The sequence below is a fragment of the Dendropsophus ebraccatus genome, chromosome 3, assembly GCF_027789765.1.
Source record: "Dendropsophus ebraccatus isolate aDenEbr1 chromosome 3, aDenEbr1.pat, whole genome shotgun sequence".
NCBI lineage: Eukaryota > Metazoa > Chordata > Amphibia > Anura > Hylidae > Dendropsophus > Dendropsophus ebraccatus.
Genome location: NC_091456.1, coordinates 36,388,042 through 36,415,963, shown reverse-complemented (window position 1 = coordinate 36,415,963; position 27,922 = coordinate 36,388,042).

The following is a 27,922-nucleotide window of genomic DNA, read 5'->3' as shown; positions in this document are numbered from 1 at the left end:
CCAGGACCACCATTGTAAGCTAAAACTATTGTATCTTCATACCATGGAAGATTAGTAATTGGTTCTGAAGCCCCCAAAATGTAATCCTAAAATAAGAAAAAAATGATCCTTATGAGCACAATCGTGCTGATTGGGTACCTTTAAACCTGCCTGGGATAACCCATATACAGTATGTATCCTTACATAATAAGAAAGGAAATACTAATAGAGCAGACTAGCTGAACCAAGTGGTCTTTTTCTGATGACAATCTTCTATGTTCCTATGACACTTGAAATTTAGCTTTGAGGACCTTCCATTTGGATTGGACATGATTTGGAAAGACACAACCGTGTCTATATAAGATCTCCAAGTTGACAATGCATATTAGAGCAAAAACCAGGCAATGGAGGAAGGAAAAAACGTCTGTAGAGCTCAGAGATTGTGTTGAGGCACAGATCTGAAGAAAGGTCCATATTAATTTTGCTACACTGAAAGTTCCCAAGAGCCCAGTGGCCTCAATAATTTTTAAATTGGAGAAGTTTGGAGCAACCAGGACTCATCCTAGAGCTAGCCACCCTATTAAACTAAGTAATTGCGGGAGGGAATAGTGGTGACCAAGAACCCAATGGTCATTCTGGCTAAGCTCCATAGATGGAAGAAACTTCTGGCTAAGCTCCTGTGAGCAGATGGGAGAAACTTCCAAAAGGTCAAACTCTATTCTGTCTATAGCTGCCATTATGTATGTATAGATCCATAGGGGGAGATTTATGAAACACAGTGAGAAGTGAAACGGGCTCAGTTGCCCATAGCAACCAATCAGATTCCACCTTTCATTTTCAAAAGAGTCTGTGAGGAATGAAAGGTGGAATCTGATTGGTTGCTAGGGGCAACTGAGCCAGTTTCACTTTCCACCATGTTTGATAAATCTCCCCCATAATGTCCTTATTGTTTTGTGGGTCTTACTTTTGGTATCAGATCCAGGCTAACTTTTTCATTCCATATACCAGTCTATATTTAAAGTGCATGGTAACAAGTTCCAATAACAAATGGAAAAGTGACAAAGAATTATTTCCATGTAACTAAGCACATGATAAATTCTTAGATTTTTCTCTTATAGGATACAACACTCCTTTAAATGCAGGGAACCTGCAGCGACCTATCTCTTACAGAGTTTTACCAAAATTTCTGCAAAAAAAATAATAAAAATCTCCGGTAGAGAAAGTTGCATCATAATAGTGACACATTCATACAGCAATGCTTGAAGTCAGCGGGGTATGTAAGCATGTAAAGACAGAGTGGGAGGCAGGGCCAGGTCAGAGGGTGACGCTCCTGCACATGCTGAGGCCTATCTTATTCTGCAATGAGCAGGGGTTCCCTGGCAAACAAGGAACCAGCCGTGCCAGAGAAAGAGAGCAGAGCTGTCACCACCGTGCCAGCGCCTCCCACCACAAAAAGCAAACAAGTGATTCACTGCTGAAACACACGCAGAGCCTGGAAACACTGCAGCCATCTGAGGTCTGCAACTGACTAAACCGGATCTTACACAGAGTGAACTGGCAGGTAAGGTAATAAGGGGTCATATGATGCAAACAAGGCCTCTGGATATATGCTATTTCTTGGTAACATAACAGCCTCTGTACATACATACAGTTGGATCAGAGAGAAACACGTCATAAGACTTTTTCAGGATTTTGCAATTCGTAACAATAAAACATGAAAATGTCCACACTCTGCGTTCTCTTGTGCCTCATCCCTGTATGTGCATTAACATCCAAAATTCTATATCAAGCGGAAAAGCTTAATGACCTATAATAAAAAGCAGCTGTACTCTCAAATGAACGGATGTACTTTAGGGTTATTGTTTTATTTCAAAGTATTGTAGACTGTGGCCCGTATATGAAACTTAAGATCTGTCGCGTTTCTTTTTTATTTTTTTTTACTTTCTTGCTTGAGGAAAGTTGTTACTGTAGCTGGAGACATGTGAAAGAAAACAGTTCCAAATATATCCAGGAAAAGGTTTCCTTTCAGCACGTTCCCTTCCCTAAGTGACATCACAATATGCTGGCGGAGCAGTACATGCTTGTATAGTAAAATAAGTCACAGAAAGTTATTCAAACTGTAAAAGTGTAAACCTCACTCTTTATATTTGCATCCCTAAGGGTATGTGCACACTATGGAAATCACGTGGGTAACTTGCCGCGGATTCCGTCGCTCGTCCCTGCACTCCTGCTTCACTCACCGTCCGTCACATAGACTCCAATCTATTGTAAGGCAGATTCGCCATCCCCCCAAAGAATTGGCATGACAATTCTTTCGGTGGATGGCGGAATCTGCTTGCTCTGAGAAGGAAGCCTATGGGACCGGCGGAACTTTAAATGGGAGCGCCTAGGTGTGTGTGTGTTTGGTTAGTCAGTGAAGGGAGCAAGCGACAGAATACGTGGCAAGTTATGCACATACTGTGCATAAACCCTTATTGATAGCGGGAATGAATTTTCTGCTATGTTACCAATGACTTTAAACTTCATACGTCTTAGGCTCCCTGCACATGGAGCAAAAGTGGCGGAATTTTGCGGCGGAAGCCTCCCTGTCATAATGACACTCTATGGGAGGCTTGCATGCCTCCTCTCTCGGCGCTGATGAATGAACATGTTCATTCTTCAGTGCGGAGAGATGCTGAGAGAGGAGGCGTGCGAGTCACCCAAAGACTGTCATTATGACAGGGAGGCTTGCAGCATTACGTGGCGGACGATTCCGCCGCAAATTTCCGCCACTTTTGCTCCGTGTGCATGGAGCCTTACATTCCCTTTTCACAGCTGTTACAGAAATAAAATTGTAACTGTTTTGTTTTTGTATTGAAATCCACCAAAGTGTCACATCTGAAGTTCATAAAGGTTGAAAAGATAGCATAGTAATGGTGCACACTATTGCATTTTGGCAGCTGACAGAACAAGAATTGTGGCAGGTTACACTATTACGCGCGCTGACATCGAGCCGGTAAGTGTGTGTGTGTGTGTGGGGAGCCCATAGGAGATAGCGGCAGTCTGCTAACGCCACTCCTATTGCACAGAGCGACGGAAGCAGATTGTTGGTATCCTAGTCGTTAGTCTTTCAACATGTTAAAAGACATCGAAAGACAACGAAGACATCGTGCCTGTCAGCTGATCGTTGCCTTTTATTACAGAAATCGATTATCGTCTGTAATGGCCGATAATCTTAACAAACTCTTCTTGATTTATTTTAAATGTAATTTACATAATCTGCTCCAAAATCCTTAGCAAATCGTCTTCCACAAATATTCCCCAAAAAGTCAATGTTTTTGCAATAACCTCCGTTCATATAGAATATATTTTTCAATTCATTGATGCAAAATTCCCGTTCTTGGAAATTATAAGTTTTTTTTTTTTTTTTTTAAAAACATTCTTTATTTTTATTTTAGATAAGACATCTCATGAAAATGTGATCCGATACTGGTGTCGGCAGAATCTCTTCGTAATAATAAATCACTAAACATTTGAAGACAAACCAATAAACACTGTTGTCTCTCATAGATACAGCACAAGCATCGAAGGATAGTTGGTGGGGAAGGGGTATATATTCCTTTTTTTTCTCCCCCTAAATAAAATTTCAGTTCACATATGCACATAACTCCTACAGAGAGAATATCAATTAAATTATATATACATAGGCTAAGTGAAGGAGACAGCACACATGCCAATCTTGAGTCTATTTGCTAGTTTTGCTACCCATGCTGTATACTGCCGTTACTTAGCTGTCACAGCAGTGCTAGATCTATTTTGAAATATAACAAAATCAGGGACCAATCACATCTATAAGTGACATGGCCTACGGATTGTAACTAGGCCGATTTCACTGGCTAAGCTGACAGCTCACTTGTTGCCAAAGGGAAATGTGCCCCTGCTGCTACTAGTTTGTGTTCTGCATTCGGAAACGCTGACTGCCAATTAAAACGCACCAGGTCTCCTGCAGGGATAATGTGTTGCACTTTGTTTATTTGTTTTCTCGGATCTTCTTCATGTCTCTTTTTCTCTCCTTGGGTGACTGAAGGCTGTAGATTTGGTCACCTCACCAAAGGGGAAGCAGCAAGCACTGCGGGCAAGTAGATGCCAGGCCACAGGGGCAGTCATTTTTTATCTGTGTAAGTGCTATTCTGGGGGCCTCGGCAGCTATACTTGAATTTTGACATTAGCCTGTAGAGATTTGTGTTTCTTTAGTAGCTGGTTGAATTACGTTTAGTTCATGGTGCTTTCATGGTTTGAACCACTTTAAGCACAGAATACTATTAATTCTTGGCGGATTGCAATTAAATAATATGTCTATGAGCTCAAGATTGTGGTAAAGAGTGGGATACAGGTCTGTGCTGGAAAGGTGTTAGGTAGGGGCGTATCTAAAGGGGGGCAGAGGGACCTCTGGGCATATACATCTCCCTAGGTTTATAGGACTAAACTAGTGCGGTACTATAAATAAAACATTATATTTCGGGCTCTGTTACAGATTTGCATTGTCCTGCTATGCCTCTGGTGCTAAAAGTGATGACATGCATGAAGGTTTGATCGGCCAGAACTACATGCGGCCATATAACATATCATGGTACTAGACCTTATTCAAAATGGTGTATATAATGAGTGCATAACTTTTGGGAAAAGCTACCGTTGCTTGTTAGTTTCGCTACAGGAGGGATTTTAGGCCTTCTGAGTTAGAAACAGGGAATATACTCTGTATGCAGAATGTATTGCTATCACATTGCTCTTCTTTTGGATATCTTAGGGGAAAATGCAGGATATTTAACCCCTTAGGGACCAAGCCTGTTTAAGCCTTAATGCCCAGGCTCATTTTTCAAAATCTGACCTGTCTCAGTTTATGCGCTTATAGCTCAGTGATGCTTTAACGTATGCTAGCGATTCTGAGATAGTTTTTTCGTAACATATGGTACTTTATGTTAGTGGCAAAATTTGGTCACTGTCTTGTGTGTTTTTTGTGAAAAACATCAAAATATAATGAAAAATGTGAAAATTTTGCACTTTACGAACTTTGAAATTCTTTGCTTCTAAAAAAAAAAAGGCACATGACAAAAATTAGTTAGTAAGTCACATTATAAATATGTCCTCTTTATTCTGGCTTCATTTCGTAAACATATTTCACTGTTTTAGGGTGTTACGGGGCTTAGAAATGTATCAGCAAATTATCAAATTTTCATGAAATTTCCAAAACTGATTTTTTTAGGGACCAATTCTTTTTTTAAGTTGATTTAGGAGGCTTGTATACTGGAAATCCCCATAAGGAACCCCATTTTGGAAACTAGACACCTTAAAGAATTAATCTAGGGGTATAATGAGCATTTTAACCCTACAGGGGCTGGAGGAAAGTATTCACAATTAGGCCGGAAAAAAATGGAAAATAGAAATTTTCCAATAATATATTTGTTAAGATTAAAGTATCTCATTTTCATAATAAACATGAGAGAAAATGCACCCCAAATTTTGTAACGCAGGTTCTCCTGAGTACAATGGTACCCCATATGTGGGCATAAACCACTGCATGGGCACACAGGAGGCCTCAGAAGGAAGGGAGCGCCAATTAGCATTTTCAGTGCATGATTTTTCTGAAGAAGTTTCTGAGCGCCAAGTGCGTTTGCAGCGCCCCTGTAGTGTCAGCAGAATAGAACCCCCCCAAAAGTCACCCCATTTTGGAAAGTGCACCCCTCAAAGAATACATCTTGGGGTTTGGTGACCATTTTGACCCCACAGGTATTAGAGGAAAGTATTCAAAAGAAGACAGTAAAAATTAAAAAATAGAATTTTTCCAATAACATGTTTGTTTAGTTTGAAATTTCTCAATTTCACGAGGAACAGGGGAGAAAACTCACCCCAATATATATAACGGAGGTTCTCCTGAGTAGAACGGTACCCCATATGTTGGCATAAACCACTGTATGGGCACACAGCCGGGCTCATAAGGAAGGGAGCGCCAATTAGCATTTTCAGTGCATGATTTTTCTGAAGAAGTTTCTGAGCGCCAGATGCGTTTGCAGCGCCCCTGTAGTGTCAGCAGAATAGAACCCCCCCAAAAGTCACCCCATTTTGGAAATTACACCCCTCAAGGAATTCATCTTGGGGTGTGGTGAGCATTTTGACCCCACAGGTATTGGAGGAAAGTATTCAAAACTAGACCGTAAAAATGAAAAAAATTTAATTTTTCCAATAACATGTTTGTTTAGTTTGAAATTTCTCAATTTCACTAGGAACAGGGGAGAAATAGCACCCCAAAATTTGTAACGGAGGTTCTCCTGAGTACAATGGTACCCCATATGTGCGCATAAACCACTGTATGGGCACACAGCAGGGCTCAGAAGGGAAGGAGTGTCATTTTAGTTACAGGCAATATGTGGGTGTTTACTGGTTATCTGGGGTGGTAATGGACAATCTTGGGGTGTTTACTGGCTATCTTAGGTGGCAACAGGCAATCTGGTGGGGTTATGGGCAATCTGGGGTGGTTACGAGCAGTCTGTGCCAATCTGGGGTGGTTACGGTCAATCTGGGGTGGTCACGGGCAATCTGGGGTGGTTACAGGCAATCTGGGGTGTTTACTGGCTGTATGGGGTGATTATGGGCAATCTTGGGGTGTTTACTGGCTATATGGGATGGTTATGGGCAATCTTGGGGTGTTTACTGGCTATCTAGGGGTGGTTACTGGCTATCTGGGGTGGTTATGGGCAATCTTGGGGTGTTTACTGGCTATCTAGGGGTGGTTACTGGCTATCTGGGGTTGCAACGGCAATCTGGGTTGGTGAGGGGAAATCTGGGGTGGTGACGGGCAATCTGGGCTGGTTGCGAGCAATCTGGGGTGGTTGCGAGCAATCTGGGGTGGTTACAGGCAATTTGGGGTAGTTTCAGGCAGTCTGTGGCAATCTGGGGTGGTTACGGACAATCTGTGGTGGTTACGGGCTGTCTGGAATGGTTATGGGCAATCTGGGGAGATTACGGGCAATCTGGGGAGATTACGGGCAATCTGGGGTAGTGACAGGCAATCTGGGGAGGTGACTGGCAATCTGGGGTGGTTATGGGCAATCTGGGGTGGTTATGGGCTGTCTGGGATGGTTATGGGCTGTCTGGGATGGTTATGGGCTATCTGGGGTGGATACGGGCAATCTGGGGAGATTACAGACAATCTGGGGAGATTACAGGCAATCTGGGGTGGTGACAGGCAATCTGGGGTGGTGACGGGCAATCTGGGGTGGTGACGGCCAATCTGGGGGGGTGACGGGCAATCTGTGGTGGTTACAGGTAATCTGGGGTGGTTACAGGTAATATGGGGTGGTTACAAGTAATCCAGGGTGGTTACAAGTAATCCAGGGTGGTTACGGGTAATCCAGGGCACTTGACTTTGGTGACAGGCATAAAAAAGTGCCCGCACCATTTGGAACAAGCGATCAGTGGTATATAGTATATACCTTCGGTGGTGGAGAGAATGAAACTTTGATCATTTTTAGTGGTGGTGGAGAGAATGAAGCTTTGATCATTTTTAGGAATCCATCACTGTGAACAGAGTCCGTTCACAGTGATGGCGGCGGCCATCTTGGATCAGATGGCCGCCCTGGGAGGGGAGGGTCAGTGACCAGGTCACTAGGGTTAATTCTGGGGACAGGGGGGGACATGTTCTCATCTCCTCTCACTGTGGATTCACGGTGAGAAGAGATTAAAGCGTTCAGCTGCGCTGGCAATGTCTGTTACCGGTGGCCGCCGTTATACTGATAATAACGGCGATCGCTGGTAAGGGGACTTGCCGGGACTGACCCCACACTCTGCCCCAACCCCTCAGCTACCTCCGATAGCTGAGAAGAGGGGGCTTCGGGCATTACCGGCGCCGTTGCACTATTGTGCACCATCGCCATAAAGAGCTGATGGCAGCAGAATAGAGCCCATTAGTGATCGCCGTAAAAATCCATATCGGCAGTCACTAATAACATAATACATGTATTCTCTGGGTCGCTACGGTTACGGCGATACCACATTTGTGTAGGTTTTTTTTAACTATTACCACTTTGGCGCAATAGAAACTATCTTCCTAGCAAAAACCCACAAAAACTGTCGCCGCATTGCAAGATCCATAGCGTTCTCATCTTTTGTGCGACAGAGCTGGGTTTGGGCTTATTTTTTGCGGGAAGATCTGTAGTTTCTATTGATACCAAGTTTTATATGTATATGACTTTTTGATCTCTTTTATGATGTATTTTCTAAAGTTGATTGATAAAATACAGCTATTCTGGTACAGTTTTTTTTTTTTTTTTTTACAGCGTGTGTCGTGCGATATAATTATTGATATTGTTTTATAGATTGGGTCGTTACAGACGTAACGATACCAAATATGTATATGATTTGTGTTTTTGATCACTTTTATGTCACGTTTTATTGGGTATGGGGAATGTAATGCATCTTTATTATTGGGGGGGCTGGGGGGGGCTGTGTTGTGTTTGGTGCACATTTTTTTTTCACTTTTTTTACTTTTACACTAGTGTACATTACTGTACACTAGTGTAAAATACTTAGATCATTGATACAATACATTTCAGTACCTGATGTACTGCAATGTATTGTATCATGCCTAATGCTGACAGGCAATAGCCACGGCCACCCCTGTCAGCATCAGGCATCTCCATGGAGACCCCGGGGACCTTCATTAGGACCCCGGGATCACCATGGAGACATCGGAGGACCGGACGGCGCCGCGGGACATCACGATCACGTAAGTGAGCCACGGCGCCGTCCGGGATCCACCGGGACCTGTTAGATGCCGCTGTCATGGTTTGACAGTGGCATTTTATGGGTTAAACTGCTCGAAGCGGAGAATCCTCCGCTCCGGGCAGTTACAGGAGGGTGTCAGTGGTCACACTGACCGCTGATCCCCCGTCCTGCAGCCGCCGCCGGGCGGTGCTTTATTCTGATGCGCCCGCCGTTAAAAGGCGTACGCATCGGAATAAAGCCCATTAGTGGCTGCCGTGAAAAGGCAGCATGGCGGTCACTAAGGGTTTAAAGTGTCACTATCATTATATCTTTCAAAATCTATATCAACAGTAGATGTGATATCGAGCAAGTTTGCAATGTACATTCTTTTTTTTAGTTATCATGGAAAACACAGAACTTCCTCAAAGAGTCAGAGAACAGGAAGTCCTGTGTACCCCAGGCCATGGGAGCGCTCACAGAGAGAAGGCAGTCATGTGATTGATGGACACATTGAGCCGTGACTCTCTGTACTGGCCGGAATTCCTGTGTTTAGTCTTTTTTTTTCAACCAGCACAAGTCAGGAAATCTGCCTTCAGGGGACTGGACCTGGATTTCTGGTAAGTTCAGCTTTGTTTTACAGAATGATAACAACAACAAAAATAATAAATGTATATTGTAAACTTGCTTTATATCACATCTACTGTTTATTTAGATTTGAAAGTTATAACGACAGTGACACTTTAATGTTGCAGCCTCTGAGTTGTTTGTAAGCTCAAAGTGTTACTGTCACAAAGACATGCCACACAGACAGGGCTTCATAGAATAATGTAGCCCACTTTCTACAATGAGTCAATTCAGAAGGTAAGCCGGGCAGTGAAGTTCACAGCCGTACACTTCTGCTGGCTAGATCTAGTAATAGGTGGGGATCTCAGCACTGAGATTTTAGGCTGTGATATTGAGGGGGAAGTGAGCCCAAACTTGTCAAGTCAGCTGGCTTTCCCCTTGTTTCCTGCTCGTTGCCTGTGCTGTTACATGCACAGACAGCGAGCATGAAGAAGCAGGAGGGGCTACGGGGAGCAGTGGGAGGTGCAGTCCGAACGATCTTTAGATCGTTTGGACTACCTATGGAAGTCAGTGATGGTCTGCTGCCACCGCTCCTATTACATAGAGCGTTGAGCAGTAGACCATCACCGGCGTGATCAAGATCACGATCATCGGACATAGTTCATGTCAGCTAATGGTGGTCTTTTAACATGCCCTACTACATGTATATACTGCCCCTGTCGTACACTCAATAAACCACTCTCTAGAGAATTTTTTTTTTTTTTTTAAAACATGCCTGTATGTCATGTCAAAAGTTTTTTTTTTTCTTTTAAGTGTTAGTAATGCTTATACCCTTTATTTGTCTGTTATCCTTGTTCTCAGTCTGGTTCTTTGACCTGTTTACATTGTCAATTAAAAGATGGTGTGCCTGATGTAGTTTTACATACTATTTTAAGTGGCAGGCCGCCCAGAGGGGGTGGCAATTGGGAAATATGTTGAACAGCACATATTGAGAACATTCCTGTAACTATAGGTTAGCTAGTTTTCAACAGAAGTTGCCGATCACATATCCTGTGTTAACCTGGTCAACCTCGTAAACATGATTAGAATGTGACTTGCAGTTTTGTGTTCATCTAATTGCTGCAAAAGTTGTTCATCCTGTTATTGCACGTATGTAGCATTTTGTATCATTATAGTCATAGTCTTAGATATTCCCTTAGTCGTTCAGCTTTCTGTCCATCCACAGTTTATGTCAATTTTGGCCTTGTCTATTTGAATTTCAGGTATTGCGGCACAGATATTAGTTAAAAGTCAGAGCCCAAGTGTGGACGTGAGATATCCATTAGGTCTGGGTATATGAGCCTCTTGAGTACTATTTCACAGAAGGTGACAAGGTCAAGTGTCTCTTTCTGTTATTGAGTTTATATGTGTTTAATGTAATTTTTACACAGAATATAACTTAATGTTGGGTGAATAATTGCTTCATAAAGAGAAAGTGCAACGCATTGGCTAAAGCTAATCCGAAACGCCACACAGCACAAGCAACCAAGGGGCAGATGCCTGAAAAGCCATGTTCTTTTGTGCCGCTCTAATTTTCAATTTCTGGAATGGAAGCTATGATGTGTCTCAGGCCAAAAGTATAGATGGTAAAGAAGCCATAGGTTGGAGCTTTGGGCACACCAACAGCGAGGTGGCCAGTTGAGGAAGTGGCATGCAAATGGAAGACACTGAAAGTGCAGTTGGAGAAGTCACCAAGTGACCACAAGAGATGAAAGCGTTTGTAGGAAAAGGGATTGGTCCACTTAGTCAAAGACAGAGGTCGTGAACCAGTCTTAAATTAGGTCATGCCTTTTAGGTAAATTTGTGGAGACCTGCATGTGCTACATGGTGGGTGCATAACCCGATATCCCAGTCCCTGTCTGAGACTCCTGAGAAGAAACCTAGAGTCGGGCAAGCAAAAGGTGTGCTGTAACATAACCTGTGGATCCAATGTTGGAAGGGACCACCAGAGGAGCGGAGGATCCTCGTGGGCCCCTAACTTTAGAACCTGCACTAACACTGCCTGTCATGTCTTTTCTCACTGGTTCTTCATTGGTGGGCCCCAACGATCATTTCCTCTGATGGGCCCCAGATACCCCCATCCGACACTGTATGGATGTACTTTTTTGTATAAAAATTGTGTATTATGGTGCTTTAGTGTCGACACTAGGGGATTCAAGATTTAGACTGGGATATCTGGTTGCCAATAAAGAGTGAAGATTTAACAAAGAGAACTTGTTCTTAAACACTGCATGGTAAACTTGGTTTGGCTTTTCAGCAAAAAGTTTGGTTCGACCCCGACCTGAATTTCACCATCTAACAGCTATAAATGCACTATATAACACTGTTATGCCACATACAAGTGTATCTAAGTACTTTTGAGTTATTTTTATGGCAAAGTTTATGTCAAAGTTATGGCAACATGTATGGCTATTGGTAAATGCATTGAGTACCAATGGTAACTAAGAGCTTATTTAAAAACACATTGTACTAGTGGATTTTTAAGATTTTTTTTTTTAAATAAAAAGGCCCAAAGAGTATTCTTTTTAATGGCAGATGACTGCTGGTGTTTATATGCACACAAAGTTATTGGAAGACACAATGGCCAACAGTCTGAAAATGATCTCCTTTTAGGAGTAGAAATGGATTTTACATCTAGAAAATGAAGCAACAATAATTATTGTGTTTGTGTGGTCCTACTCCTTCATATCCTACATGTCCTGCATATCTGTGCTGTGCACTGATCACCATCCCTCCCTAAAATTGCTGTTGAAACTACATTCATAGGCTTTTACATTGGCACTGACATCACTCCTATATTGCTTCCAGGGAGAGCTGTTTGCAAGGTATTATGGGTTAACAATTGATCATGTGATCCTTCCTTTTTCTCTTTTCGGTCATGTGGTTGACTTTTTTTTGTAGAAGGTTTGCCCAAAATGAACCACCCAAGGTTTGAAAACTGAACTGAACATTTAGCAAAGTCCATACTGACCCCAGGTTCTACAAGTTTAGTTTGTATTAAAGGGGAACTCCAGGTAGAGGTTAAAAAATGAAACATATAGCATTACTTACCTGTCTATCCCAGTTTTGAAACTACCAAAAATCCATTTGTTTGGGGGTTTTTTTTTGCTCTGTATTGTGCTTCTGTCCTTCCTGGTTTATCAATTCCCAGAATGCAATACTTTCCCTCAGCTGATCATCACAGTCCCCCACCCACACAATCAGTAAAATCAGTGCAGCAGCTGCTTCTTGCCATTCAGAGATGGTGAGTCACTCAGGGGATTGGGTTATCCAGCCGAGCCTCCTGTGATATCATGCCCTGCCCCCTGTCTGCATCATCAGCAAACACAAACAATGTGAGAAAGAGGCATGGAAGATTTGTCTCCTAAGGGGGGATAGCAGAGGGAACAGGAGACAATGTGAATTGGCACATGGGCCATTTTTTTTTTTTCACTTCCTGGATTTCTATCAGCTACCAGTGTGGCAGAACCGCACAGATACTGTAATTCATTGTATAGACACATCTATATAACTTTTAATGTACTTTTTAAAAGAAAACAAGTGTTTCATATCTGGAGTTCCCCTTTAATGAAGTACAGTGCTCCAGTAAAATTTCTGATATTAAGCAAAAGTGTTTGACTCTTTCATTGTTTTAATTATGAATGCATGAAAATAGGAGAGTCAAATTGATAAAAGCACCCCCCGCGTTGTTGTTAGGAAGAAGCTGAGTGTTTATTAGGGCACAGAGCACTGTTACCCACCCATTTTCAACTTAAGTAGAAAAAAAAAAAAGTCATTCAGTGACTCACAGGTGAAGTCTTCTTTGACCTGAGATGTCACTTTCCCTTTCCTCTCCATCTGGCCCGGACCACCATGATGATTTCTTCCAGCTACAATTCATCTCTTCTGAACCTGCCAGACAAACATGTCAGGTTCCGTACTTTTACTACAACTTCCTTCCACTTTTTGTGTCATATGCAGTTAAGTGAGTAGGTATGTGGGTTGCCCCCTGTATGTAGGATCCCCTGCTGTGCCCCAATGTAGTAATAATGTCCACTGCCCTGCTGTGCCCTCCATATAGTAATAATGCCCCCTGCTCTGCCCTCCATTTAGTAATAATGTCCCCTGCTGTGCCCTCCATATAATTGCAAAACATAAAAAAAAAAAAACATTATACTCACCTAATCCTGGCATGGAAAGGGGCCTCTATCTTCTGATCTTCTCTCTTCTTCTCTTCTCTTCTCTTCAGCCTGTGAGGTGCAGAAGGGATCCTTGAGAAGGTGCACCGGCTTGGGGGGGGGGGGGGGTCGCTGAGTGAGGTCCCAGGGGATGCCCCCAGTGGCCCCAGCTGTCGGTGCCCAGTGCGGTTCCCTGGCCCACTCGGCACTAAAAACGTCCCCGCACCTTCATTACTGTGGGCACAATACAATTTAGTTGTTGTCTTTTGTATATATTTTTTATTTTTAAAAAATGTAAATTATTTTAAACATCATTGCAATATATTTTAGAAACCTGTTCAGCTTGTTTTCAATAAAAAAAACTGAACTGAACTGGTACCCCCTCCCCGAATCTTAAAGACACATTGCTAGTGAAATTTGTACATTTTAGAGCTGTGGACAGATTCTGCATAGCTATCTGTCTTTATTCCCTTCCGCCTGGGCATATAATTAAAAACTCCCCTACCAGAGGTAAACCTATTCGGGTTGTTTTCAGTAGAAAACAGGAGCTGAACAGTTTTAACTCCAATTCTAAATACACATTGCTATGCAGAATCTGTACACAATGATTGGAGCTGTGAATAAGCAGGAAGGCGGAGCATAGGACCAGAAGAAGCCATATGCACAGTGCCAACAGCCGATAGCGGCATCTAAATTGCTAAACACACAGTGATTGTTCCATGCTGGCTATTAGCGATGACCCCAGCGGCTAAAACGCTGTGTTTGGAGAGGGCTTTAATACCAAGCACTCTCCATGGCTGAATATAAACATCATGGGTCATTAAGGTGTTAAATTCCGCCAAAACAAAACTTTTCATATGTTGCTGCCCATGGTGAGACTAAAAATTCATTCCATACTTCCATACTTATTATCTATTCAGTCTCCTGCTCCCAGTTCTCAGCTATTGCTTTCTGCTGAAGACACAAAAAACTGTGTGTAACTTTGTAAAAACTTTGTAGTGGAGGATTAATCACAGTGAGTTCATCAGCAATTTGACCTCAGATTAACTTTCCCAGCATTATAAAGGTACTACAAAGTTGCAGATAAAGCCAGTCAGGTACTTGTTTTAATCAGCCATCTCAGAAGGGAGGGGGGGAGCAGGGGCAGAGAGAAAAGCTCACACATAGTTTTTTGTGTCTTCAGCATAAAGCAGCAGCTCAGAACTGGGGAAAGGAGACTGAATATGGAATGAACTGTTAGTGTCACCATGGGCAGCAACATATGAAAAGTTATTTTTGGAGCGGACTACCCCTTTAATAAATTAAAGGTTGCAATAACATTTTAAATTGTTTACACATAATTTCCCACGATTGTTTTGAGTTTTCCAAGGTATCCTTCTGTCCCAGAAATCATGTTGACCCTTCAAGACTGAGCTAACAACATGCATCATACACACAGTATCAACAAGAAATGAACATTTGACAACTTAAATCAAAACTGTCATTTCAGGGTCATTTTTCTGAAAACATTAAATATCAACAGTACAAGCGATTTTAAGAAACTCTGTAATAGGTTTTATGTACTAAAAGAGTTTCCTTCTGTAGTGAAAAAGCAATCTCCCAGCCTCCCCCCTCACATCAAATGAAGCAGGATATCTGTCTCCATTATGTGGCTATGGAGAGGGGAGGGGCTGTTAGGAGTGACTGAGCACGGAGGATTTCTGCACAGCATGACACCCTGCAATCTTCTCTCAGTAAGTTCATAGATAAGCACTGACCTTTCTGACACCTGAATTTAGCATTTTAGGTGCCCAGAGAGTCTACAAACAGCTGACCTTCATGTCACCTCTTCCTGCTCCCTCATCTCCCTCAGCCCCTTCCCCTCCATAAGGATACAATCAAGAGAGCAGAACCCGTCTTCACTGGCTTCTCTGTAAGATAAGAAGTCAGGGGGGGTGGCTGGGAGATTGCTTCTTGAGTACAGAAGGAGGATTTTTTGGCTGATGAAACCCATTACAGGGTTTCTTAAAATCGCTTATTCTACTGATTTCTGCAATAAAAAAAAAAACATGACAGTTACGCTTTAAGTACAACTTTAAAAAAATTGGTTTGCGTGTTTAGTACCTAACAAATAGTGTTAAGAGCTGTCTCTCAAAAAGAATTTTTGCACTAGTATTTTCTGTCATTTTTCACATAACAACATTTTGTACTGTTTACTGGTTGTATTTTAACTTTATATTTAAAGGAGACCTGTCAGCTGGGTCAACACCCCCAAACCCACCCCACCACCGGACAGGACCCGGCATACATAGCGGCTCCTGCGCTTCCTGCTCCCGGTCTTGGTCCCGCCGTGGAGATATGACCGTTGGCTCATCAGCGCACTCAATATGCAAATGAGCTGAGGTGAGTCCGATGGCCACAGGAAATCAATGCAGCAGTGATTTCCTATGGCCATCGGACTCATCTCAGCTCATCTGCATATTGAGAGCGCTGATGAGCCAACGGCCATATCTCCGTGGCAGGACCGAGACCGGGAGCGGGAGGTGCAGGAGTCGGTATGTATGCTGGGTCCTGTCCGGGGGTGGGTTGGGGGGGGGCTTACCCGACTGACAGGTCTCCTTCAACTAACAGTTCAAATCCAGTGACACATTTTGTTACTAAAATGTATTGGATAGAAAAATATTCAGAGGCGAGTTTTACAGATCTAGTCCCGTTACTACTGTAATCTTCTTTCTCTGGTGGTTTCTGGCAAGAGCTGCAAGACTGTAGTAAAGCAATCTGCTACCAGACACTCCTAATCTAAAGCTGAAGAATCCTTATGTCCCCTCTGATCATTATAGATCATTAGGTCATTATTAGATCTGCAAATAACGGACATCTTTTGGCAGCCCCATAATCTAGTAGTGTGAAGTTAGCCTATGCTATGTCTTCTACTTCTTAAGGGCCAGTTCACACTGAACAAATTTGGCGGAACTGTCTGCCGTGGAATCCCGCCTACCTCAGTGTCCCATAGTCTCTGTATGGGAAGGCTCTCATGCCTCCGCTCCCACAGCTCTACGTGCAAAGAATTGACATGTCAATTCTTTGAGTGGAGAGGGGAGGAAGCGGAGGCATGAGAGCCTTCCCATACAGATTGGATTGTTTGGTCTGCCCATTGCAATCTCCAGCCTATTACATAAAGCGTTTAGCAGCAGACTGCCGCTGACATGATCAGGTTTTTCAACATACACAATGTCGGCTGATTGTGGCCTTTTAATGTGTCCTATTACACGAAACGATTATCGGCCTGAACGGTTGTTAATTGTCCCAGTAAGGTCGATAATAGTTTTGTGTAATAGGGCCTTTAGTTCTACTATATTTTTGGTCCTTCCTCACATTCATGTGTATGAGGAGGTCAGGAGAGATAACTATTGGCTAAATAATCGTTTGTCTGACAGGTGCCAAAAATGTTACTATACGATGGCTTGATAAATATCCTCATCATATGATTACTGGCCTAAAGAGAACTTCAGTTATTCAGTAGCCAAACAGAATCTTTATTATTTTGCTACTCCTGGATTGCTTACATACATTAAGGTTTTCTCCATGTTTGTATAGGCTTCCTCGGGGGATTTTACTTTCTTCCCATGCTCCAAGATATACAGATATTTTAATAATTGCTATAGAATAAGGCTTAGGGCCCTATTACACGGGACGAGTATTGTGCGGAAAATCGTTATATCATTCAAATGTAAACAATAATCATCCTGTGTAATTCCAGGCAACGATTGAAAAATCATTCGGGTGTCGTTGATCGTTGATTTCGATCTGACCCTTAAATAATTGTTAATCATTCTCTGTAATTCTGCATTCATTCACTAATTAGTGTAATTCCACATTGTTCATTCTTCTTCTGGGATCAGATGGTTTTAACAATTGTAGTAACGATCATTGTAACGGTTGTAACTAATGCTGCGTTTACACGGAACGTTTATCGTTTGAATTTTCGCAATAACGATCGCATATGAGCGATAATCGGCTCGTGTAAACACAGCGAACGATCAAGCCACGAGCGATAAATCGTTCATCGTGATCTTTCAACAAGTTCTCAAATCATTGTTGGTCGTACACTGAAAATTCGTAGATCGCTTCGTCTTAACAGTCTTTCAACGATTCACCCTATGTGTGAGATGGGCTTAAGCGATCTTAAAATCATCACAATAACGTTTTTTTTTTCAAATAATATATCATTCCGTCTAAACGCTGATCGTTATAAAAAACACATTGTTACTTCGAAATCGTTAATCTTTCCATTGGGCGAATTATCGCTCCATGTAAACAGACCAATACAACTATCGTTCTGTGTAGTATGGTGAACGATTTCAGGTTAACGATAAACAATCCCGTTTGCGATTGTTTATTGATAATCGCTAATAGGACCTTGAGGAAATAACACATTCATAGATTCAAGATTGGCTCGGTTCTTTTCTAAATATTTATATGTTCTACATAAATACCTTCTTCTTCTTCTTCGTCTTATGTATTCTTCATCACTTGAAACGTACAAACAATCATAGCAGTAGCAATATGTTTTTACAAATCACATGACTCTTTTGGCAGGCTTCTTTCTGCACCATGCATGAAAGGGCCTGACCTTTCCAGCCTCCAGGGGGATCAGAGGAGGTAGTAGGCGAAAGATATGGAAAAAGAGGGAAGGCGGTTAGACATAAAAAGGTTACAGAGAGAAAGGCTAAATCTTGTCAGAAAGCAACACGTATCATGCAATCCTAGTTTCACGAGCAGCCATGATACATTTAACCTGGAAGAGGCCACTGCTGTCCAAGACCTCAGAGAAGCAATGCTGGCCCGCTCTGCTTCAGCAACGCTAAGCCATGTCCACATAACAGACTCTGACACAGATCCATAGCAAAACCTTTTCGACCCCTTTCTGTATAGGAATAGGTCAGATCTGGCACTGTGCTCAGACCATGGAAAGTCAAGGCTGAGAGGGCGCTACTACCCGTATAGCTGTCTCTTTGGATCTCCATACATATTGTCTTAATGTGACACACTGAAAGGTCTCATACCCCTCTCACTCTCCTTCTGAATGTAACCTAAATGTTTCTTGATGCTTGAGGCACCGAGAGAGAGCAGAGAGGCCGAGATGTCACACTGCACATGGTTGTAAGAACTTAAAGGAAAATAGGTCCTATGTAAACAAGCGACTCATTTATCGTCCTAAAATACAATAGGAAAAGAACTATTCAAAATGATTTTTCAAAAAAAATAATTTGTTGAGTTGTTTGTCACAGCTGCAATCGGCAACAACGTCCGTACTTTTTACGAATAGATATGTTGCCCAGTCTTCTATGGGATCCCGGCAGGAGAGTATACACATAGTATATGCTCCGGCCGGGATCCCTGGTGGTGGCGCAAAGAACTGACATTTCAGTTTTCTGCGGCCACTATTCAGTAAACAGTGGCCGTAAAAAAACATGTGAGTGCACACTAGTGTGCTGTGGGGAGTTCTGATGCGGGTGCGCACGGATGCGCCCACATCAGAACTCTGCGGCAGGAAAGATCATCCGGCCGGTACTGCAGTACCGGCCAGTATAATCTTTTCAGAGACAGGCCGGGTCACCGGACAGCCGGTCTCTTACGCCATATGAACATGGCCTAATACCTATTAAATAACTATGACACATTGGGGCTGATTTACTAACAATGCATCAATTTTAAGCCATTATGTAAATTTGTTGGGTTTTTCACAGGACAAAACTAAAACCCAACCATCCCACCACACTAGAATGATTTTAGAATAAAAAAAACCCATTAAAAAAGATGGTTTGCTTAATAAATCTGACAGTTGTGACAGGTTTTAGAGGACACACCCATGACACGCTGCACCTCGCCCACCACCGCTAGCAAGCCAGGGGTAGCCTGCCACAGCAAATCTAAACCCACCTTACAGTGGACACTGGTGAAGACCAGCGGCCTCTTAGACTCGCCATGGCTAGCAGCGGTTCAGTGGATCCACAACTCCAGTCATTACATATACTGGACTACTGGCTACTTTTTAATCATTCTTGTTTACAGTTGTTTTTAAGGTAGAGCCATCAGCCATAATAATAAAACCACTTAGTCAATAGTCAATACGGTTTTCCGTCAGTACTAATGCTCAATCACAGACAACTTTGCAGGAAGTATGAATAAGGCCTAAGGCAGGACCTAATAGGCTGCCTGTCAGTTTTAAAAATGATTGCATGATCAAGTCTTATAGCTAGATATAGAGAAAAAGTTAAAAAAAAAGTGAATAAAGTATACAAAATACAATAATAATTAAAAAAAAATTAATATGAAAAAATGTAGTAATAATAATGAGCAAAAGTTTCTAAATCACATTTTAGCTTTTTGGTGCAAATTTAGCCCGAATTTTGGTGCATTTAGCATAGTAAATCTGTGCACTAAAACGGTGGCATCTTTATAATAAGGCTATGCTCCCACACTGTAAAATAAAGGTAAAATTCTGCCTTAATTTTGTGGTCAAAATACTGCCATATTATAATAATAATAATAATAATAATAATAATAATGCGCTTCATTGAAGTCAATGGGAAATTGCTCAGCAGTGCACACACCATATAGAATAATGGCCGTAATAATGACCATCCAAATAATGAACATGCTCATTATTTACCACCTGTTTTTGCAAAATATCTCTTTTTTTTAAACTGTTCACACATTATTTTATTTCACTCAAAATTACAGTCTTTTTTTTTTTTCTTTTTAATTTTTTTTTTATCTGAACCTAGCCTAATACTACAAGCATTAATAAAAATAAGGTGTGAAAACGTTCCATCAGTATCCCTGAGTGACACTTATTCATCCCATGTTACCATGTTTATTTTCTATAGGAAATTAGGCTAAAATGTCTATAACAAGCCTTCCGATACAGTTTCGCTCTTTGGATTCATACACACATCATAACCCATCACAATTCTCCATGCTACATCCTGCATGCTCCAAGAAAGCGAAGCGAATTTGATTAAATGTTCTTTCGATGGAGTAGTGCCGTTAATTTAAACAAGAGCTTATTACTTTAATGACTTATCCAGATAATCAGAATTCATTAACATCCTTGACTGCCGTCTCCTGCACTTGCCCTGGGCATGGCCAACCCTTTAGGCACACGGACACAGTAGTAAGGAGATACACATGCAGCGATGTGATATTACTTCCACTTTTGAAGACTTTTTCTTTATTATTTGCGTGATTATTTTCCTCCTTCGTTCCTGATTAGAGGCAGAAGTAATGTGGGTGATGATATGTTTAATGAGCTTACTTAAATAGATGCCCAAGAGAAGCCACATTATTATTTTAGGCTTTACATCCAATTATTCTTATTTAGCTATTTTTGCATGTCTGTGTGTGTATATTTTATTAGTATTATGGCTTATCTGTGCCACGGCCGTATAGAGCCAGGAAAAACAAAATGGTCCAGAGTAAAGATTTTGTAAAAACATAAAATGTACAAAACATCATATTTCCTGTTTTTACTCTACACTACGAATATTTAATCTTCCTCTATATTTTTATATGTGATATTCCATTTAAGCCATATATTTAAAAGCTTTTCAGTCCTTTTGCACTGCTTCTGTATAAGTATTGTTTTACATGATGGAGTAGGCTCTTTCTGATATATTTAACCTTACTTGCTGCTCACATATTCTGTAGTTCTATGCACAGCACTTTAAATTAGGCCAACTTCATATGTGAGTGATATAAATTAATTTTTTTCATTAGTATTATGGACATGTCTCAGTCTGACCATAGGTTTCAATAGGACTGACTTTAAGTTTATGTGGGCCTTGGGCAACAGAGTCTTAGTGGTCCGTTTTGTGGTGCAACTCACTTGGTGGCAGTAAAATGGTAGAAACTAAAGATGAGCGAACCGGACTGAGCTTCAGGTTCGTACAAACTCCAACCTTCGGCATTTGAATCACGCTGTCTGCCTGCTCCATGGCGAAGGTGGAGACAGCCTGAGTACCACCTGGAAAACATGGATACATAGGCTATATTCCTGTTTTCTAGGCAGGACTCGGGTTGTCTCCACCTTCCCCACGGACTGGGAAGAGAGCGGGATTCAAATGCCGATGGCTGGGGTTGGTACGAACTCAAAGCTTGGCCCGGTTCACTTATTTCTAGCACAAACCATACACACTATAAAGGTGGCCATATACCTTCAATAATTGACAAAGGATTGTTCAGTCAACAGTTACAGCATCTCTCCCATCTTCCCGGCCCTCATGAACATTCAGCATGGTTGTACATTCCTGTTTTCTCACATTTGAGGTCACTAAATAATAACTAATAATTTACATGGCGCATCTTTTTAGTGTGTCATCCCAATAAGTACCCTACATTATGGACACTAATAATGACTATATAAGGGTTACTAATAGGGATGATGAGCAAATTTATAGTAAAAATTAAGCAAGTTGCTTCGTTGGCCCGGCAGTCGGCTTTATGAAAAGCTGGAACCAGTGCTGAGAAACTTCTCCCATGTTTAACAGTACTGGATCCAGTTTCCCAGACTTTTCACGACACTCGGAGCAAAGCGGCATGGACTTCAAAGGGTGCTAGCTAACAAGCCAACTGCTGAGCTAAAAAAGTGATTTCCTTCTTACTGTAAATTTGCTTATCTCTAGTTATTAATGTGTGAGGCATGTCGTGGGACTAATGAAGTACCTCCATAGTCTCTGTGTCTTGTTAAAGTACATAGTTTACCTGGCAGTGGCTGGAGATATGGGAGAACTAGCTGTTCCATGGCCAAAAAAGATCACTTTCTACCAAGTGAAAAGAACCAGACAGGGTGAGAATGTATCGCGAATGTATCGAGGGAGAGAGATGTGCAGCATTGTGATTCTCTCCTCCTTGCTCTCCTAATTGGTTGTGATCTGAACACTTAGGGTGGTATTCCACGGGCCAACCAGGGCCCGATCAACATTGTAAACGAGCGCCGATCTGCTAGATTGGTCCTCGCTGCAGGGATATTGTTAGCGATGTCCTTGCAGCCCTTGTTTCATACTTTACCTGTCCAGGCTGCAGGTCTTCTTCTTCTCCCAGTCCTGCGCCGCAACAGCTTCAGAGCGGCCTGTCTGAACTGACAGACCGCTCAGCCAATTACTGTCTGCGGCGGTCCTGGCCAGTCATTGGCTGAGCGGTCTGTCAGTTCAGACAGGCCACTCCGAAGCTGCTGCGGCGCGGGACCAGGAGAAGTAGAAAACTTGCAGCCTGGACAGGTAAAGTATGATGTTTTTGAAGTCGTCGGTCGCCCGCCGGGCCGGCTACTCCACGTAGCGATGCACGGGTGATTTTAAGTTTGAACCTAAATGAACAATCAGCCGATGACACGATCATCGGCTGATTGTCCTCTCTATTTCACGAAGTGATAATCGTCCGAATTGGGCCGACTCGGCTGATTATCGCTCCGTGGAATAGGCACCTTAGACCGAGAAGTGTTAGAAAAAGTACTTACGTCGATGTACCACGCTGCCTACTGTTCGGTTCCCTTAGTATAAGTTGAAGAAATAGCAGAGCCGACAACAGCCCACAAATATATCGCCCCTCCCACACACACACACCCATTTCGCCAACTACGTTAAGCAGAAGAATTTTTAGCTCTACTTAGTCACATCATTTTCTTACATATGTGAATTATCAGACGAAAAATAAGTGTACATTACCAATATAATCAATAATACCGCCATACACTGACCATATAGCCACCAGATACCAGGTCTTCACAGATTACACCCTGCAGACTATAGAAGAGTATACAGCAGTGGTCAGACGCAGTCACAGGAAGAATACAGAACAATTACAGAGGCTCTGTCCGCTCTCCTGTAATTGTGCTGTTCCCCTATCAGACTCCTAAATAAATTATCCCAGACCCCTGACTAAATGGAATCTGCCTCTTACTTGCACAGTAAACACTTGCTGATATTATTACTATGTCACACAATATTAGTTCTAGTATATAATGTGTGAGCAGCAGGACTGTCCTCAGAAGATGCAATATTAGCTGTCCGCAGGGGCAGACACAGACAGAAGAGGACCCCTGTGCGACTATGTGCCTGAGCCCCCCCATAACCTAATTGTACCCCCTCTCCTCCCCCTTATAAGTGATTACACTGGACTCACAGGTGACGTCTTTTCTGATCAGAGTTGTTCATTTTTGTTTTTCTTCCCCATCAGGCCCAGCCATCATGAAGATTCTCCCGAGCACAATTCGTCTCCACAGAATCTGCCAGACAAACATTTTAGGCTCCAGGCATTAGCACCATCCTCATCTCTATACACAGTCCCCATGTATTGCCCCACACTGTAATAGTGCCCACTCTGTGCCCATATAATAGGTCCTCTCTGCACCCCCATATAGTATACATAGCCTCCTTTGTGCCCCCATATAGTATATATATATATATATATATATCCCCACTGTGCCCCCATATAGTGTATATATATCCCCACTGTGCCCCCATATAGTGTATATATATCCCAACTGTGCCCCCATATAGTGCATATATATTCCCACTGTGCCCCCATGTGTTTATATGCCCCCTCTGTGCCCCCATGTGTTTATATGCCCCTCTTTGCCGCCATATGTTTATATGCCCCCTCTGCGCTCCATTTAGTTTTTACATGCCCCCTTTGTGCCCCATAGTGTTCTATGCCCCCTCTTTGCCCCCAACAATGTATAAAGTACTGCTGTGTGCCCCCTTAGTTTTTATATGCCCCATATGATTATTAAATGTCCCCTCTGTGCCCATATATAGTTTTATATGCCCCCTCTTTGCCCCAAATACTTTTCTATGCCCTATCTGTGCCCTACTTATGCTATGCCCCCTCTGTGCCCCTTCCGTACCCCAATTAGTTCTTCTATGCCCCTCGGAGAACCCCCTCTGCCCCCTAGGTACCCCAAATAGTTATTCTATGCCCCATATCTTTCTCCAATTATTCCTTGCCCCCACCCTGAGTGCCGCCACCCGCAGTGCCCCCAGCCTGAGTGCCGCCACCCGCAGTGCCCCCACCCTGAGTGCCGCCACCCGCAGTGCCCCAACCCTGAGTGCCGCCACCAGCAAAAAAACATCAACTCACCTGTCACCCGTTCCTGCAGCTCCTCTCCCGGCAGCGTGCGTCTTCTGTCTCATCTTCTGGCGCAGGCAGCTAGGTCTTAAAGACACACGCACATGCCGACGTCTGATAGAGGCTGCGGTAACGTCCGGCCCAGGCAGAGTCCCCTGTACCTAGCTGCCTGCGCCAGAAGATGAGACAGAAGACGCGCGCTGCCGGGGGAGGAGCTGCAGGCCGGGAACGGATGACAGGTGAGTTGTTGTTTGTTTTTTTTTCCTCTCCCGACCCACCACGCAGTCTTCAGCCCGGCAGCGGCCCCGTGCTGCTGATTAAGCAGTACAACGGCAGAGGGCCGCGGCGGTGCTGTTTATTTATAATGTGTTTTTTTTTGCAGTCCGGCCAGCCCAGCTGGCATTTGCCCGGTTTGCCAGATTACCAGTCCGGGCCTGGGAAATAGCTCTGTCCAGTCATGCAAATGTGAGGCCTGTACTACTGGATCTGGCACTCTGTGATCTCCCTCTGCATTAGAGGGAACTTCAACAGAGTGCTCTGCGTAATTGGACAGACTCCATCTCCCGGTATTCACCAAAATATACTGAGATTTTTTTTTTTTTACAATGTTTTTACATTCATTTTTAGATTGGTTTTGTGGTGAATAAACCCATGGGCAGATATTTGTTGGTATTTTTCCTATCTCCTGAATGCTTTTGGACTTCGGGTCAAAAAGCTGAATGAAAAACTGGCCAAAAGCTGCAACAACACACTCTGGTGAAATCCCTCCTAAGGCTATGTTCACACAGCATCTTTTTTTTTTTTTAAATGATGGCCGCTAATGATGATCATAATCATTATTTGCAGCCACCATGATAAAATAACAGCCATTACTTTAAAAACAACAGCCGTTATTTAACCTAAGAATATACTGTGGGAGATTAGGGTTTGTCCGAACCTGAGCATGCGCCATTTGATTAGAGGTGCCTGCAGAATATGGATGTAGCCCTAGGGAGCCCGGGAAAACATGGATACAGCCATAGGCTTAAAGCAAACATTTTTCTGGTGTTAATCAGCTCCTATAGGAAAGGCTATGGGGGAAATGCCAGGATAAAAAACCCATGTTGAAAAAAGAGAAAAAAAAAGAAAAAGTACTAGATCAAATACAAACACAAATAAAAAAAAATTATCTAGTGTGTTTAATAATGTGATATAGACTTCCAAGTGACATATGGTCGCATAATAAAACAATAATAGAATATGCTTACAAAAACAGTACCCTACTCGTAACGTGACATAACTCATTTTAGCCTTAAGGTTCAGTAAAATCCACCCCCACCCACTCTGTATTACAGCAATCATAACCTTTTTATTTTTCTTTCAGTATAGCTATATTAGACCTTGTATTTTTCAGGAGGAACTGCAGTTTGAATAGGAACCCTTCTGGATTACATATAATGTATTAAATAAATTCATTAACTTTTTTGGAGGGGAATTAAAAAAAACCCAGCATCATTGCTTTCTGGGATTTATTTTTATGGTGTTCACTGTGCAGTATGAATAATATTCTATAAGAATAAAATTATTTTATAATACTATTTATTATATGGGTTGTTATGATTACAGCGATACCACATTTATATAGTTTTTATTATGTTTTACTGCCATTTCACAATAAAAACTCTTTCTTTCTGCATTCCAAGACCCATAGCACATTTTTTTTTTAAATAGATCTAGCTATATGAGGGCTTGCTTTAGCATTAGACTTGTATTGTATGAATTTGTATGAATTTTTTATTACTTCTTCCTATTTTTGGGAGGCAAGATAAACAGAAAACAGCTATTCTGGGATTGTTTCTTAATTTTAATTTGAGGAATTAAAAATGCAAGATCCATATTGTGTAAATGTTACGGTATGGGTCATTACAGATGTATCCCTGGCCAGCCTTTGGGTTGTGCGATCTGTGCAATCTCACAAGGCGCATCATCCTAGCATTGGCTCACTTCCCCTGCATGGGAGGCGCAAAATTCTTAGGGATGCAGCGTTTTGCGCCCCTAACCACCTGGTAGGAGCATCTATTTATTAGCAGGAATTTCCTACCTCATTAGGAGATGACCTACCTACTGGGGACACCTACCTTTTAAGTGGGGTATTACCTTTCTAATAATGGAACTACCTACCCAATGAGGGCATCACCTTTATGTGGGGGGATTTGACCTACTTAATGAGATTAAGATTACTTACCTAATGGTGGGGTTCTAACTATTTGGGGTATTTACCTAATTGAGGGGGGTTACCTAAGGGGGGAGATTAAGGGGGGAGATTAATGCTGGTGATTACCTACCTAATGGGGGCTTCAACATAGTGGGGGGAGTTACCTTCCCACCTAATTCCCTTACCCCTCCCTTCAACTCTCTTACCTACTACCTCATATGATTCAGGGCAGCAAGAGAGGCATTATTTGGGGCACTTAGGGTCCAATTCCACGGGCTGATGGGGGCCGATCACTAATGTAAACGAGTGCCGATCTGGTAGATTGGCACGTGTTTACTGGGCCTATTACACGACCCGATAATCGTTTAGCCAGGGCTGCAGGGTCATCGTAACCGATGTCCTTGTAGCCCTTGTGTAAACACCATACATTACCTAAGCATGTTGAAGGGCTTCTCCTGCGCTCCTTCTGCCTCCCACTCCCGCGCGCAGCAGCAGCTTCGGTGCAGCCTGCCTAAGCTGACAGACCGCTCAGCCAATCACTGTCCGCGGCGGTCTTGGCCAGTGATTGGCTGAGCGGTCTGTCTGCTAAGACAGGCCGCACCGAAGCTGCTGCTGCACGCGGGAGCGGGAGGAAGAAGGAGCGCAGAAGAAGACCTGCAACATGCTTAAGTAAGCATGGTGCTTGCAATTTTGTTGGCTGTACGCGACGATCGCTTGGTAAACAGTAGAGATGAGCAAACCGGGTTTCCAGCCGAACCCGAACGATTGGCATTTGATTAGCGGGGGCTGCTGAACTTGGATCAAGCTCTAAGGTTGTCTGGAAAATATGGATACAGCCAATGACTATTTCCATGTTTTCCACATAGCCTTAGGGCTTTATCCAAGTTCAGCAGCCACCGCTAATCAAATGCCGATCGTTCGGGTTAACAGTTATTTATAGTGTATACTCACCTTAAAATATTTGTCTACAAAATTCTGCAAAGATGGGTCCTTGTTAGAATTCATTTTCATGGTGGTATGAGCCTGACGGGGAAGAAAAGTATACAGAAAGACTCCAAGAAGACGTCACTTGTGAGTTACTGGATGTAACTGCAACATGACCTGCCATAACCCTACTGTCTGCAGAGCCTGTGTTGGATTTGGT